The sequence below is a fragment of the Microtus pennsylvanicus genome, chromosome 12 (genome assembly GCF_037038515.1).
Source record: "Microtus pennsylvanicus isolate mMicPen1 chromosome 12, mMicPen1.hap1, whole genome shotgun sequence".
In the NCBI taxonomy this organism is placed as follows: Eukaryota; Metazoa; Chordata; class Mammalia; order Rodentia; family Cricetidae; genus Microtus; species Microtus pennsylvanicus.
In genome coordinates, this window is record NC_134590.1 from 76,078,642 (window position 1) to 76,091,957 (window position 13,316).

The following is a 13,316-nucleotide window of genomic DNA, read 5'->3' on the forward strand; positions in this document are numbered from 1 at the left end:
AAATGCGAAATGGTCAGTTGTTAGATTTTTTAGCGTATTTAGGAACATCAGCTATTGGTTGAAACTGCACAGTCCAGGAACTGCTTGGAAACACATTTTGTATCTTGAAGTTCCCATGGGACTTTTTGTTAACCTCAGAAACATAAAAGGTATGTTTGTTTTTAAGGAGAAAGGGGGTTTTCTTTCCTAAAACTATTTTAAAATGGAAATGAGGAACCAACTAACTTGAAATTTTGCCATCCTTTTAGTTGGGCCAATTTCATATACAGATGAAATTTCCTAAATCAGAACCAAGGGCCCACCTAACGCTATGCAACTCAGGTGGATAAGACACCCACGGGGCAGGTTGGGGCCTACATGGCAGGGCAAGTGGGTGCCACTATGATAAGCAAGTATATGTTGGAGAAACAGGAGAGAAAGAGAGGCCACATGGTTCCTGTGCTGTGGTAAGAGTCAGATATGAAGAAGAGAAGGCAGCGAAGAATGGGCTGATGGTGGCCTGCGTGCCACCAGAGATCAGGGTGATGTCTGGGATGCTGCCTAGGGCTATTTCAGTGTCCATAGTCCTACTGCAGCTAGGGTCTGTGTTGATGTCCATGACCCATGTTGCCACCAAGGCCATAGAGATACCCGGGATCTGGACTGCCATCTGTGGCCATTTTGGTGTCGAAGGGTTATGCCATCACTGGGGCCATGTTGATCTGAGTGACCTGTACTGCCACCAGGAGACATGATGACATCATACCAGGGAATGAGCTGCTACCAGGGGCTATGTCTGAGTCCGGGGCCCTGCAGCAGCCAGAATATTTATTGCTATCCATGGCTTTATTAACAACTGAAGGCCATGTGGATGACTGGGTCTGGCCAGACACCTGAGTCCATGTTGGTACCCACGGGCCACACTGCCACTGAAGCCACTGTGATCTGAATGTCCTGTGCTGCCACCCAGGGCAATGATCATCTCTTGTGTGGGGCCATGACTCCTGATACCACCAAGAGCTGTGCAAATGCCTGTAGTCTGGGCTGTCACCTGAGACTAGGTGGGGACCTAAGGGTCATGCTGTAGCCAGGGCCATACAAATATGAGTTGCCTCTACTGTCATAAGGTGTCATAGTGATCTCTGGGTCAAGGCTGTATCTGGAACTCACATGATATGGCTCTGTGTCTCTGATACTATCAAAGGCCATATTGATGCCAGGCTTTCTGGGCCACCACCTGGAACCAGGTATCTGAGAGCCACGCTGATACTGGAGTCATGCCAATTTTGGTGGCCTTGCATTACCACTTGGGATCATGGTAACATCAGAGTCCAGGCTCCAATGACCATGCCTGTGGCCCTCCCATAGGCAGGGTCTGTAGCGCATGTTACCACCAAAGGTCACAAAAATGACTAGGGTCTAGGCTGAAACCTGTGGCCATGTTGGCACCCAAAGACCATGCCAAAATAGGGGGCACACCAGTATGAGTGGCCAATGATGTCAAAGCTGGGACCAGGGTGTCATCCATGCTCAGGCTACTACCTAGGGCCATAACTAGGTCCATGGCCCTACCACAGCCAGGGTCTGTGGTTCTTGATACCACTGAAGGCTATGCTGATGCCAGGCGTCTGAACTGTAGCCAAAGGCTTTTATTTTTGTCCTCCGTGGTCCTGTAGCTGCTTATAATATAATCACTTAGAGGCCTAATATTAATTATAATTGTTTGGCCAATGGCTCAGACTTAGCACTGAATAGCTCTTTCATCTGAAATTAACCCATTTCTATTAACCCGTGTATCATCATGTGACCCATGATAATTACCAGTGATACTCTGGCATGTTTCTCCTTCGGTAGCTGCTGGCATCTCTTGATCCCGCCCTTCTTCCCCTGCATCACTGCTTGGATTTCCCATCTAGCTATATTCTGCCATGCCATAGGACAAAGCATTTTTATTCATCAACCAATAAAAACAACACATATTCACAGTGTACAAAAAGACATTCCAAATTGCTAGGTACCACCTGGGACCATGTTTATGACAGAGGGCCACATGGGACCAAGGTGTTTTCTGGGCCTGGGTTGCTGCCTATGGCCATGTCTGGGTCCTCATCCTAGCATCAGTCAGTGCCTTGGTTGATGGCTGATGTCCATGGCTCTTGTTACCATCAAGAGGTGTGTATATGCTGGAGGTCTAGACAGCTGCCTGAGACAATGTTTGTGCCTGAGGGCCTGCTGCCATGGGGCCATACTGGATCTGGCTGGCCTATGCTGTCACCAGGACCATGGTGATATCCAGGCCTGAGCTGCTGCTGAAGGACATGTCTGGATCCATGGTCCTGCTGCAGCTGGGGGTTGTGATGATGTCCGTGGTGCATGTTGTCACAGGGGTTCATAGGAACCATGTGTTTTGAAATACAAGGGCTGTAATGAACTGGCCTGTTCCTCCCTGGCCCTGGGATAGCACATACTAAGGCATGTTCTGCAGTATTTGGAAGTGCTACTGAGATTTTGCGTGTACCTTTACTTGGTCTCTCAGGTAAGAACTTAAAAACAGCTTGGTTCAGGTATGGCCATAAGCACATTCCTCTGTGAAGTATCCACACGAGTCCAAACCCTTCCTATAGGACCATTGCACAGATAATGGTTTTCTCTTCCTTTTCATGAACATGGAAGCTCTTTCTCAGTTGATTCAAACCAGTTTTGGCTGGCAGAGTCCACAGCCCGAATGGCTATTACTACCATTCCCGCTTGCATCATCAGTTTGCATTTCAGCTCTTCCCCTCTGGGGTGAGGACAAGGGATCCACAGAGGATGCACTTGGGCTCCTTCGCCACAGGAATTCTATTGTATAACTTGTTGAATTGATTGCTTGGCTCATTTATTTTACTCCGAAACAAAAGGACTAGGCTTCAGAGTTCGACTAAATCCCATCAATATTTAAATAGCCTCCTCATTAATTTCATTTTATGAGTAAGCCATAATTATTTTTTTTAATTTCCTTTTTGGCCTAGAAATTTTTGTTCTTTAGCATCAGAAGCATGAATCAGTGAATAAGCCAACCCCCTTTTCTAATTTTAAACCTTATTTCAGTTGTTCTATATATATGTCCCCCACCATATGAACCATAAAAGAAAAATCTCAAATCATCAAAATCCCTATTTATCTGCCCTTGGGAAGAAGCCTACCTCAGCAAATCCCATAATCATTTCCTGTCTTCCATTTCTGTTCAGGTTCTGGTTAAATTTCCCCATAGCTCACAATATTTACAGTAAAATAACAGAGGGGTTTTAGTGCATAAAAATGTGAGTTTTATGATAGTTTCTTCCCTATCTTATTCATACCCCAGCCATTCAAATTTAGAGGAGGCTTCAAGAGACTTGTTTATATAAATTTTAGTAGATTCAAATTCAATCCACTAAGGCTATCAAGAACACCTTAGAATTGAAGTTAGTTGGGACAAATTCCTGTATTTTGTTCAACATGTACAGTTAACTTTAAAATAACTGTACTGAGAAGAAAAGAGAAGAAAATCGGTAATAATATGTTTGGAATTTGGAGAATGTACAAAAAGTTACGTTTGCAAAAACCCTTATGGTATGTGAAGTAAAGGACCTCACCAAAGACCCTCAATGGCACTGGGTGAGCAACCGAGACCTTACACTTGAGTCCACTGTCCTCCTTCTTCTAGGCAGTTCTTATTTGCTGAACAAGAAGAACAGACGTAATAGGCTGGAGGAAGTTGCAAAAGAAAATCCATTTTATATCTTTCTCCAGATAGTATTTAATCCGTCCATTCTCAGCACGTGTCACAGGAACAAGGACATTCAGTTTCACCCCAGTCTTGTTAGAAATGTAAATCTGTAGGCCTTCCATGATCTGTTCAATCAGTATCTGGGGATGGGGCCCAGAAAACTGAAGATGGGATCAAGACACAAGCACTTAGTTATAAAATGAATACCCTGGGTATCTAATCAACAATATGCTGACTATAGACAATAGCACTGTATTATATACTTGAAAATTGCTGAGAAATAGGTCTTGTGTTCGAAATACACAGAGAGAGAGAGAGAGAGAGACAGAGAAAGAGAGAGACAGAGAGAGAGACAGAGAGACAGAGAGACAGAGAGAGATAGAGAGATATTACAGACACTGGAAGATTTATTAATTAGCCTGATTTGTATATACAAATATTTGAAACACATTAGTTGAGCATATATATAGTTCAAATATATAAACTGTCTAATTATTTTTACTATGTTTTTAATTTTAAAAAAGTACAATCACTTTCTTCTGTTCCTTGCCTCCTTTCAGTCCCTCCCAGCTACCTGCCCTTTAACTCCTCCCATGTCTCCCACCCACTTTCAAATGATAGCATCTTTTTCTTCATTATTGTAACATGTGTTTTTGTGCATGTGTACATGCATGTGTGTGTAACCTACTGAATCTGTTTGGTTGTTGGTTGGCATATAGTTTCAAGACTGACCATGCTGCTTTAGACAAATAAGGGGGCTTATACCTTGAAGAGAATAATTCTGCTCCTGCCATGTGTATGTGGTTCTTTGTCTAGGTATGGGGTCCCATGAAATTTTCTCCTTCCTGTATTTCCATGTCTACTAATATTGTCATTTTCCAATATTGTTTATGCATTCATTTCTGAGAGACTGTTTTATAGCAGACTTCCTTGTATTCTGGCTTTTACAATCTTTCCAGCCTCTCTTCAGAAATGTTCCCTGAGCCATAGATTCAGGAGCAGTGATGTAAATATCCTCACTGAGTCTGGGGTGACCACAATCTATTGATTTCTACATTGTGTCTACTCTGCTTTAATTATATACTTAATATAATAATCTCCATTTGCAGTAAAGACAGACTTCTTGGTAAGGGATAGCAGCTACGCTAATCTGTAGGTATAAGGGTAAGATTTAGAATACAATATGAAATTATGCTGCCCTAGTAAAGTGGTAGTGGTAGATTCTTTTCTAATGTCCAGAGCTCACTATCTCTAGAAATCCAGTGAAGTTCCCAGTACCAGGCATGGTAACCCTCCCATTGAGTAGGCTTTAAGATCAATTGCACAGCTGTTACCACCAACATGTGAGTATCACTTATTATACCAATATGTATAGTTTGCCATGTTGATGTTTGTAAAGGTTCATAGGTATTGTAACTGGGTAGGAGTTTAATTGCCTCACTCCCTTGGCAGCTTGCATAGTATCTTCTGAAATCATGGAAGTTGGACCATAGAAAAGAGGCTTTCAGGCCAGACCTAGTTGAATAAACGCAAGTTCTGTATCCTCAGTGTGCACAATGTCATAGTGGCCCACCCTCAACAACTGAGAGACAACCAAAGGCTACACTGATAATCTATACTGGAGTACCATTTTGGAGTCTCTAGGATGTTCTGTGCTTGGTACTGGTGTTTTTGTTAATCTGTGGTTCTCATGAGGAGCATTGAGAGTCCAAGTATCTTAATCTCCATACATATAAACAGTGTGCATGTGACATGTATGTATTGTGCATAAAAGTTCTGCAGGAAATTTTAAACCTATTAAAGTTTAATGACCATTGAAATAGAACAAAGTCAAGTAGGCAAGCTAAGAACAAATGCAGACTCAAGGAGTCACAACTAACTGGAAAGCACAGGCAAATAGTCAGCATGATTTGGGGGATGGTACAACATAGCCCATGGGGTGAAGGGCGAGCTCTTGGAAGAGGACTGGATTTGGGGGCTAGGCAAGCTAGAGGGCATTCTCCTCATGCTATTCCAATAGGAAACTGATTACTAAGTGGGTAAACTAATATTCAAGTCTGGTCATAAGATTAAAATGAAATTAGGATCTAATATAATCATTGAGCTAATGGGATAAGAAATAAACAATGCTTCACGAAAAGATATGTAGATTACCTAGAGCCAGCAAGATTATAGTCAAAATATAAAGGTCACATCCTATGAGTCAACGAGGGACCTCTGTTGTATTTCTGCTTATTTCACATTGTAAAATGAGCTTCATCACAACGATGCTTAGGTTAGGGGAAAAGTTGCAGACAGAAGACAATGTGCAGAAAATGAGAAACCAATAATCTAGTTGTATCATTAAAAATCTAAGGTTCTAACAAAACCCCTAGTCCCAAGAGTACTAAGATAATCATTTTATACTCCAGTAAATAGTTTCTAACTTTCTAAGGTACATAATGCATTTAGCATTGTTCTTACTACATTGTCAGTGAAAAACGTTATTACTCTAATGATGAATTTTAAAGAATCCAAAGGAAATCATGTGATTTGGAAGCATTTGTTTCCAAAAACTTACATAATGGCATATTCTGTTATATAAGAAAAAATAATAAGCAATGTGAATTTGTGTGCAGTAGAACTTTTGAAATATCACTGTTCAAAAAAGATTTTAATTTCTGCCTTCATTCACTATTGCTGAATGGATATGTAGTTGCAGAGCTATGAAACACCTGGAGTGACAATGCTTATGCCTCCAAAGCAAAACCACAGAGCAGATGTGTTGCTCATGAATTACAAGCCGTTGAATGAAGCACTGGATCTCAAAACTACCGGACACTAATGAGATCTCCAAACAGCTGCAGGGTAAGAACCCCAACTTGATTTGTCAGACTTGGGGTGTCCCCTGTGCTATGTAAGTACTCACAAAGAAGACCACATTTCTTTAACTTGAGCACTCAGCTTTTGTTTTACACTTTAGATTTAAATTGCTAACATTCAAATTTTCTTTAATAAAGTTGAATTGTATAAGATCTCTTGATTTGTCTAAGGAACATGAAACCCTTCTTCTAGATTTTGATTCCATAAACATAATCTTTAGGTTCTAGATGATATAAAGTGCCTTTATTTGTTTGTTTTTAAAACATTGCAATAAGGGGGAGGGGGAGGGAAATGGGAGGCGGTGGCATGGAAGAGACAGAAATCTTTAATAAATAAATAAATTTTAAAAAAAAAGAAAAAAAGCACTGCAATAAAAGGACATTTTATAATACTAAGCAATTTCCATAAGCCTTATTACAGTGTCTTCTTATTGATATCTTGTGGCCAGAAAATGGTCATATGTGAATTCCCAGAAAATCATGTCAGCTGTGTTCATGGATTCACAGATGACATGAGAAAAGAGACAGAGAAACTCCTGAGTGATGTGACACTCTCCAACCTCCAGGGTGTGAAAAAGTCTATGAAGATGCACAAAGATTTATTAAATGAGTCTGTATGAGATGAGGATTCTAGTTTAAGATACTGTATGGTAAGAAGGTTGAATTTCTCATTTATAACCTCTTGTTAAGTGGTTAAATAATGTGGACAGACAGCTATGTACATTTATAAATGAGCAAACACAAAAAATGATTGAATAAATAATAATTATCCACAAGAAAATTGGGATAAGTTATGAAAAGGCATAGAGAGGGTAGTAAATAGTCAATGTGACTGGGACAGACATAGTGAATGAACCAGTGGGAGTTGGCAATGAATGGGGGTGGGGTCAAGATGATAACGAGTGGGTAGAGTAGGAACAAGTACTCAGTGGATAAGTCTGACAATAGTTAATGAGCATGGAATGGAAAGTAGATAGTAAGCAAAAGAGTAAGTATGAGAAAGAATGGGACGTGAATGGGCAGATGGTGAGTATGTTGATGTTGAATAAGTATCAAGTGTATGAGAGCAAGGAGGATGCAGTAAGTGCAATGCAGTGGTGATGCATACAGAGGAAGAGGCAGCTGATTTGGGGATTAGGATAAAGGTTTATAATGAGGACTGCAATCTCTTGTTTATTTAACCTCTGTCATTCTAACTCAAAGGTAAGAAGTTAAAGGCGATTAAATAGGTATAGGATAGTAGATAATAGGGGGAGATGAGGTTATAGATAGGTATTGGATAGTAGACAATGGGGAGAGATGAGGCTAGCTGTGTGAATAGTGAGTAGTTTTATGTAACAATCTATGTAGCTTCTCTGTGAGATACACACTCTGAGGGGTGTGATAGTAACTAGTTAGGTAACTAGTGTAACAAGTCTTCTTTGGTTCAGTGTATCTGGTCTCATACTTGGAACTTAGTCTTGAAACCAGTCTTTTAAGATTTGGAGAATATTACTGTAGGGTTTCCTGATTGGAGAGTTGCTACTGAGAAAGTAGCTGTTCTTCTAATAGATTTTCTTGTTTATGTGACTTGTAGAATTTTTTGGCTTTGTTGTTTTGGTTTTGTTTGTTTTTAGTGGGGTCTCACTATGTAACCTTGGCAGTCCTAAAACTAGCTGTGTTGACAAGGCTACATTTGAACTCACTGAGATCCTTTTACCTCTGCTTTCTCAGTGCTGGGATTGAAGGCCTGTCTGTGACTTGAACAGTGTCTTGCAGCTTTTAAAACTCTGATTTTGTTCAATATATTTCATGTATTAACTAAAATAGCCATTTTATAGCCATATCTGTTTGGTGTTATGTGTGCTTCTTGTATCTGAATGGGTTTGGCTTTCCTTAGTCTGATCTAGCTTTCATTTTTATTTATTAATTTTTTCTATGGTCTTGTTGAAAATCTGGTCTATGCTACTGATTTGGGATTCTTCTTCACTTGTGGCCATAATTTGAAGATTTTGGTCTTTTCATTGTGTTCCATACTTCCTGCATGTTCCATTTATATGTTTCTTTAAGTTTTTCATATTCTTTGTGATATGGTCAGATTTTCAACTTCATTTTCAAATTCTTGTATTCTTTCTTTTACTTGTAAAGCTTTTTTCCTTCATTTTCTAATGGGGTTACTGAGTTTTATTTATTGTGTCTTCATTATACCTTAAATTCTTTTCAATTTTTCTATCTCTTTACTCCAGCCAGTTTTCAAATTCTGAATTGACTTTGTTACTTCATTCAGCAGTATATTTGTAATTTCTTGAGTTTCACTCTGGACATTTACTGCTTTTCTCATTAAATTAATTCTTTACACTTGTAAAATTCTTTAGTGATGTTTATGATCATTCTTATAAGTTCTGAGTCCTCTTCAATATAGTGCTGGAAGTTCTAGTAATAGCAATAAGACAACATAAGGGGATCAAGGGGATTCATATTGGAAAGGAAGAAGTTAAACTTTCATTATTTGCAGATGATATGATAGTGTACATGAGCAACCCCAAAAACTCCAGCAAAGAACTCCTACAGCTGATAAACACCTTTAGTAGTGTGGCAGGATACAAGATCAATTCCAAAAAATCAGTTGCCCTCCTATACAGTAAGGATAAGGAAGCAGAGAGGGAAATCAGAGAAGCATCACCTTTCATGATAGCCACAAATAGCATAAAATATCTTGGGGTAACTCTAACCAAGGATGTGAAGGATCTATTTGACAAGAACTTTAAGTCCTTGAAGAAAGAAATTGAGGAGGATACCAGAAAATGGAAGGATCTCCCTTGCTCTTGGATTGGGAGGATCAACATAGTAAAAATGGCAATTCTACCAACGGCAATTTATAGATTCAATTCAATCCCCATTAAAATCCCATCGAAATTCTTGAGAGGACATTAATCAACTTTATATGGAAAAACAAAAACCCAGAATAGCCAAAACAGTCTTATACAATAAAGGAACTTCTGGAGGCATTACCATACCTGACTTCAAACTCTATTACAGAGCTTCAGTATTGAAAACAGCTTGGTATTGGCATAAAAACAGAGAAGTAGATCAATGGAATAGAGTAGAAGACCCAGATTTTATCCCACAAACCTATGAACACCTGATTTTTGATAAAGGAGCTAAAAGTATTCAATGGAAGAAAGATAGCATCTTCAACAAATGGTGCTGGCAGAACTGGTTGTCAACCTGTAGAAGAATGAAAATAGATCCATATCTATCGCCATGCACAAAAGTCAAGTCCAAATGGATTAAAGACCTCAATATCAGGCTGAACACACTGAACCTGATAGAAGAGAAAGTGGGAAGTACTCTACAACATATGGGCACAGGAGACCACTTCCTACGCATATCCCCAGCAGCACAGACATTAAGGACAACCTTGAATAAAAGGGACCTCCTGAAACTGAGAAGCATCTGTAAAGCAAAGGACACTGTCACCAAGACAAAAAGGCAACCCACTGACTGGGAGAAGATCTTCACCAACCCCGCAACAGACAAAGGTCTGATTTCCAAAATATATAAAGAACATAAGAAACTAGACTTTAAAATGCTAATTAACCCAATTAAAAAAATGGGGCACTGAACTGAACAGAGAATTCTCAACAGAAGAAATTAAAATGGCCAAAAGACACTTAAGGTCATGCTCATCCTTTTTGGTGATCAGGGAAATGCAAATTAAAACAACTTTGAGATACCATCTTACACCTGTCAGAATGGCTAAAATCAAAAACACCAATGATAGCCTTTGCTGGAGAGGTTGTGGAGGAAGGGGTACCCTCATCCATTGCTGGTGGGAATGCAAACTTGTGCAACCACTTTGGAAATCAGTGTGGCGATTTTTCAGGAAATTCGGGATCAACCTACCCCAAGATCCAGTAATACCACTCTTGGGAATATACCCAAGAGATGTCCTATCATATGTTAAAAGCATTTGTTCAACTATGTTCATAGCAGCATTATTTGTAATAGCCAGAACCTGGAAACAACCTAGATGCCCTTCAATGGAAGAATGGATGAAGAAAGTGTGGAATATATACATATTAGAGTACTACTCAGCGGTAAAGAACACCTGATTTTTGACAAAGAAACCAGAAATACCCAATAGAAAAAAGAAAACAATAAATGATGCTGGTCTAACTGAATGTCTGTATGTAGAAAAATGCAAATAGATCCATAATTATCACCTTACACAAAATTCAAGTCCAAGTGGATCCAAGTGGAACATCATAGAAAAGACAGTAGGTAATAGACCCTAAGCAACAGAGGGGAAGTTGCCCGACCTGGCCTTGCCCTGTAGTCAGAGTGAAGAATATTTTAAATGTTACCATAGAACCCTCATCCAGTGGCTTATGGAAGCAGAGGCAGAGACCCACAGCAGAGCACTGGACTGAGCTCCCAAAGTCCAGATGAAGAGTGGGAGGAGTGAGAATATGAGCAAAGAGGTCAAGACCATGATGGGGACAGCCACTGAAACAGCTTCCTGAGCTAATGGGAGCTCACCAACTGCAGCTGGACAGGGATGGAACCAGCACAGGTCTAGACTAGTCCTCCTAAATGTGGGTGACAGCTGAATAGCTGGGGTAGATTGTGGGGCCACTGGCAGTGGCACTAGGATCTATCCCTGGTGCTTGTATGGGCTTTTGGAATCCATTCTCTTCGGATGGATATCTTGCTCAGCCTGGATATAGTGGAGAGGGCCTTGGACCTTCCCCAAAGCAATGTACTTTACCTTCTCTGAGGAGTGAATGGGGATAGTGTGGGGGGTAGGTAAAGGGAATGAGAGGAGGGGAGAGAGTGGGAACTGGTATTAGTATGTAAAATGAAAAAAGATAGTCTGTTTTCTTTTTTAAAAAAGTAAAAGAAAAGAAATTTTTAAAAAAGAGAACGTAGGTAATAGCTTTGAACACATCAGCACAGGCGTCAGTTTCCTAAACAGAACACTGATAGGATAGGCACTAAGATTCACAATTAATAACTGGGACCTCATGAAACTGAAAAACTTCTTTAAGGCAAAGGACACCATCAATAAGACAAAACTGTAGTCTACAGAATGGGAAAAGATTTTCACATTCTCCATATCTGATAGAGGCCATATGCAAAATATATAAAGAACTTAAAAAACTAGACATCAACAAACTAGACAATCCAATTAGAAATGGGGTACACATCTAAATAGAGAATTCTCAGCAGAAGAATCTCAAGTTACTGAAAACACTTAAAGACATGCTCAACATCCTTAGACATCAGAGAAACGCAAATACCAACTACTTTGAGATTCCATCTTCTACCTGTCAGAACAGCTAAGATCAACAGCAATGACAGTTCATACTGACAACGACGTGGATCAAGGGGAACACTCCTCTGTTGTTGGTGGGAGTGCAAACTTGTACAGCTACTATGGAATCAATATGGTGATTCCTTAGAAATTTGGGAATCTATCTCCCTCAAGATCCAGCTATACCACTCATGGGCATATACCCCAAGACACTCCATTTTACGGCCACAACACTTGCTCAACCATGCTCATTGTGGCTTTCTTCATAATAGCCAGATTCTGGCAACAACATAGATGCCCCTCAACAGAAGAATGAATAAAGAAAATATCATACATTTATACAATGCAGTATTACTCAGCTGTTAAGAAATGATATCATGAAATTTGCAGGCAAATGGATGGAACTACAAAAAAAAATCATCCTACGTGTGGTAACCCAGACCCAGAAAGATAAACATGGTATGTACTCACTTTAAAATGGGTCTTAGCTGTAAAGTAAAGGATAACCATGCTTTGATCCACAGACACAGAGAAATGAAATTTAAAAAGGTGGGGGGGGGGAGTCTGGCAGGATGCATGGATCTCTCTGGGATGGGAAAATAGACTTTGAGAATGGACTCGGGGCAGATGGAGATAAAAACAGAGAATTTGTGTCTAGGAGAAATGAATGGAGGGAGAGATTGTGGACTGATATGGCTGGAATAAATGGGCATTTAAGGAGTGATGTGGAAGCACAGAGTGGCAGATACATCATGGAACCTATGAGGGTGACCCTAGCAGCGAAGTCTCCTAGCCTGAACACCAACCAGTCACACAACCTAAGCTCTACCAAGCATACTGACTACCTGATATGCTGGGGTAATAGTGGCTCAGAATGTGTGGGAGTGGCCAACCAATTACTTGTCTAACCCAAGGCCCAAGCCACAACAGGGAGCCCATGCCTGTCTCTGCCTGGATGGCCAAGGTCTGGTAGCTGGATGACAAGAAAAAAACCAACCAAACAAACAAAAAAACACCTCAATGAAGTAATTCCTAATGGTATTCTGCAATACTCATATATTGGTGCTTACCCAATCATCATCAGAGTCTTCATCCAGCAACTGATGGGAGCAGATGCAGAGACTCACAGCCAAACATTAGGCAGAGCTCTAGGAACCCTACAGAAAAGGGGAAGGAATGGTTGTAGGAGAAAGTGAGGAAAAGGACACCAGGAGAGCAGGGACCACAGAATCACCAAACCTGTGCTCTTTGGGGGCTCATGGAGACTGAAGCAGCAAACACAGAGCCTGCACAGGTCTGTGCTAGTTCCTTTACATATACATTCTGGTTATTTAGCTTGGGGGTTTGTGGGACTCATAAGTGAGAAATGGGGGTGTCTCTGACTCTTTTGCCTGTTTTTGGGACCTTCTACTGGGTTGCCTCTCCCAGC

At 40.4% G+C, this 13,316-nt stretch overlaps 1 long non-coding RNA gene across 1 annotated transcript in view; it reads right to left on the reverse strand.

Annotated features, from left to right (window-relative positions):
• The window catches only part of LOC142832328 (uncharacterized), an 85,798-nt gene extending 72,760 nt beyond the window's left edge, over positions 1-13,038 (reverse strand). The window contains exon 1 of the long non-coding RNA XR_012907225.1: positions 12,958-13,038. This is a non-coding gene — a long non-coding RNA (uncharacterized LOC142832328). The remainder of the gene's footprint in view (positions 1-12,957) is intronic.
• Between the last annotated feature and the right edge of the window lie 278 nt (positions 13,039-13,316).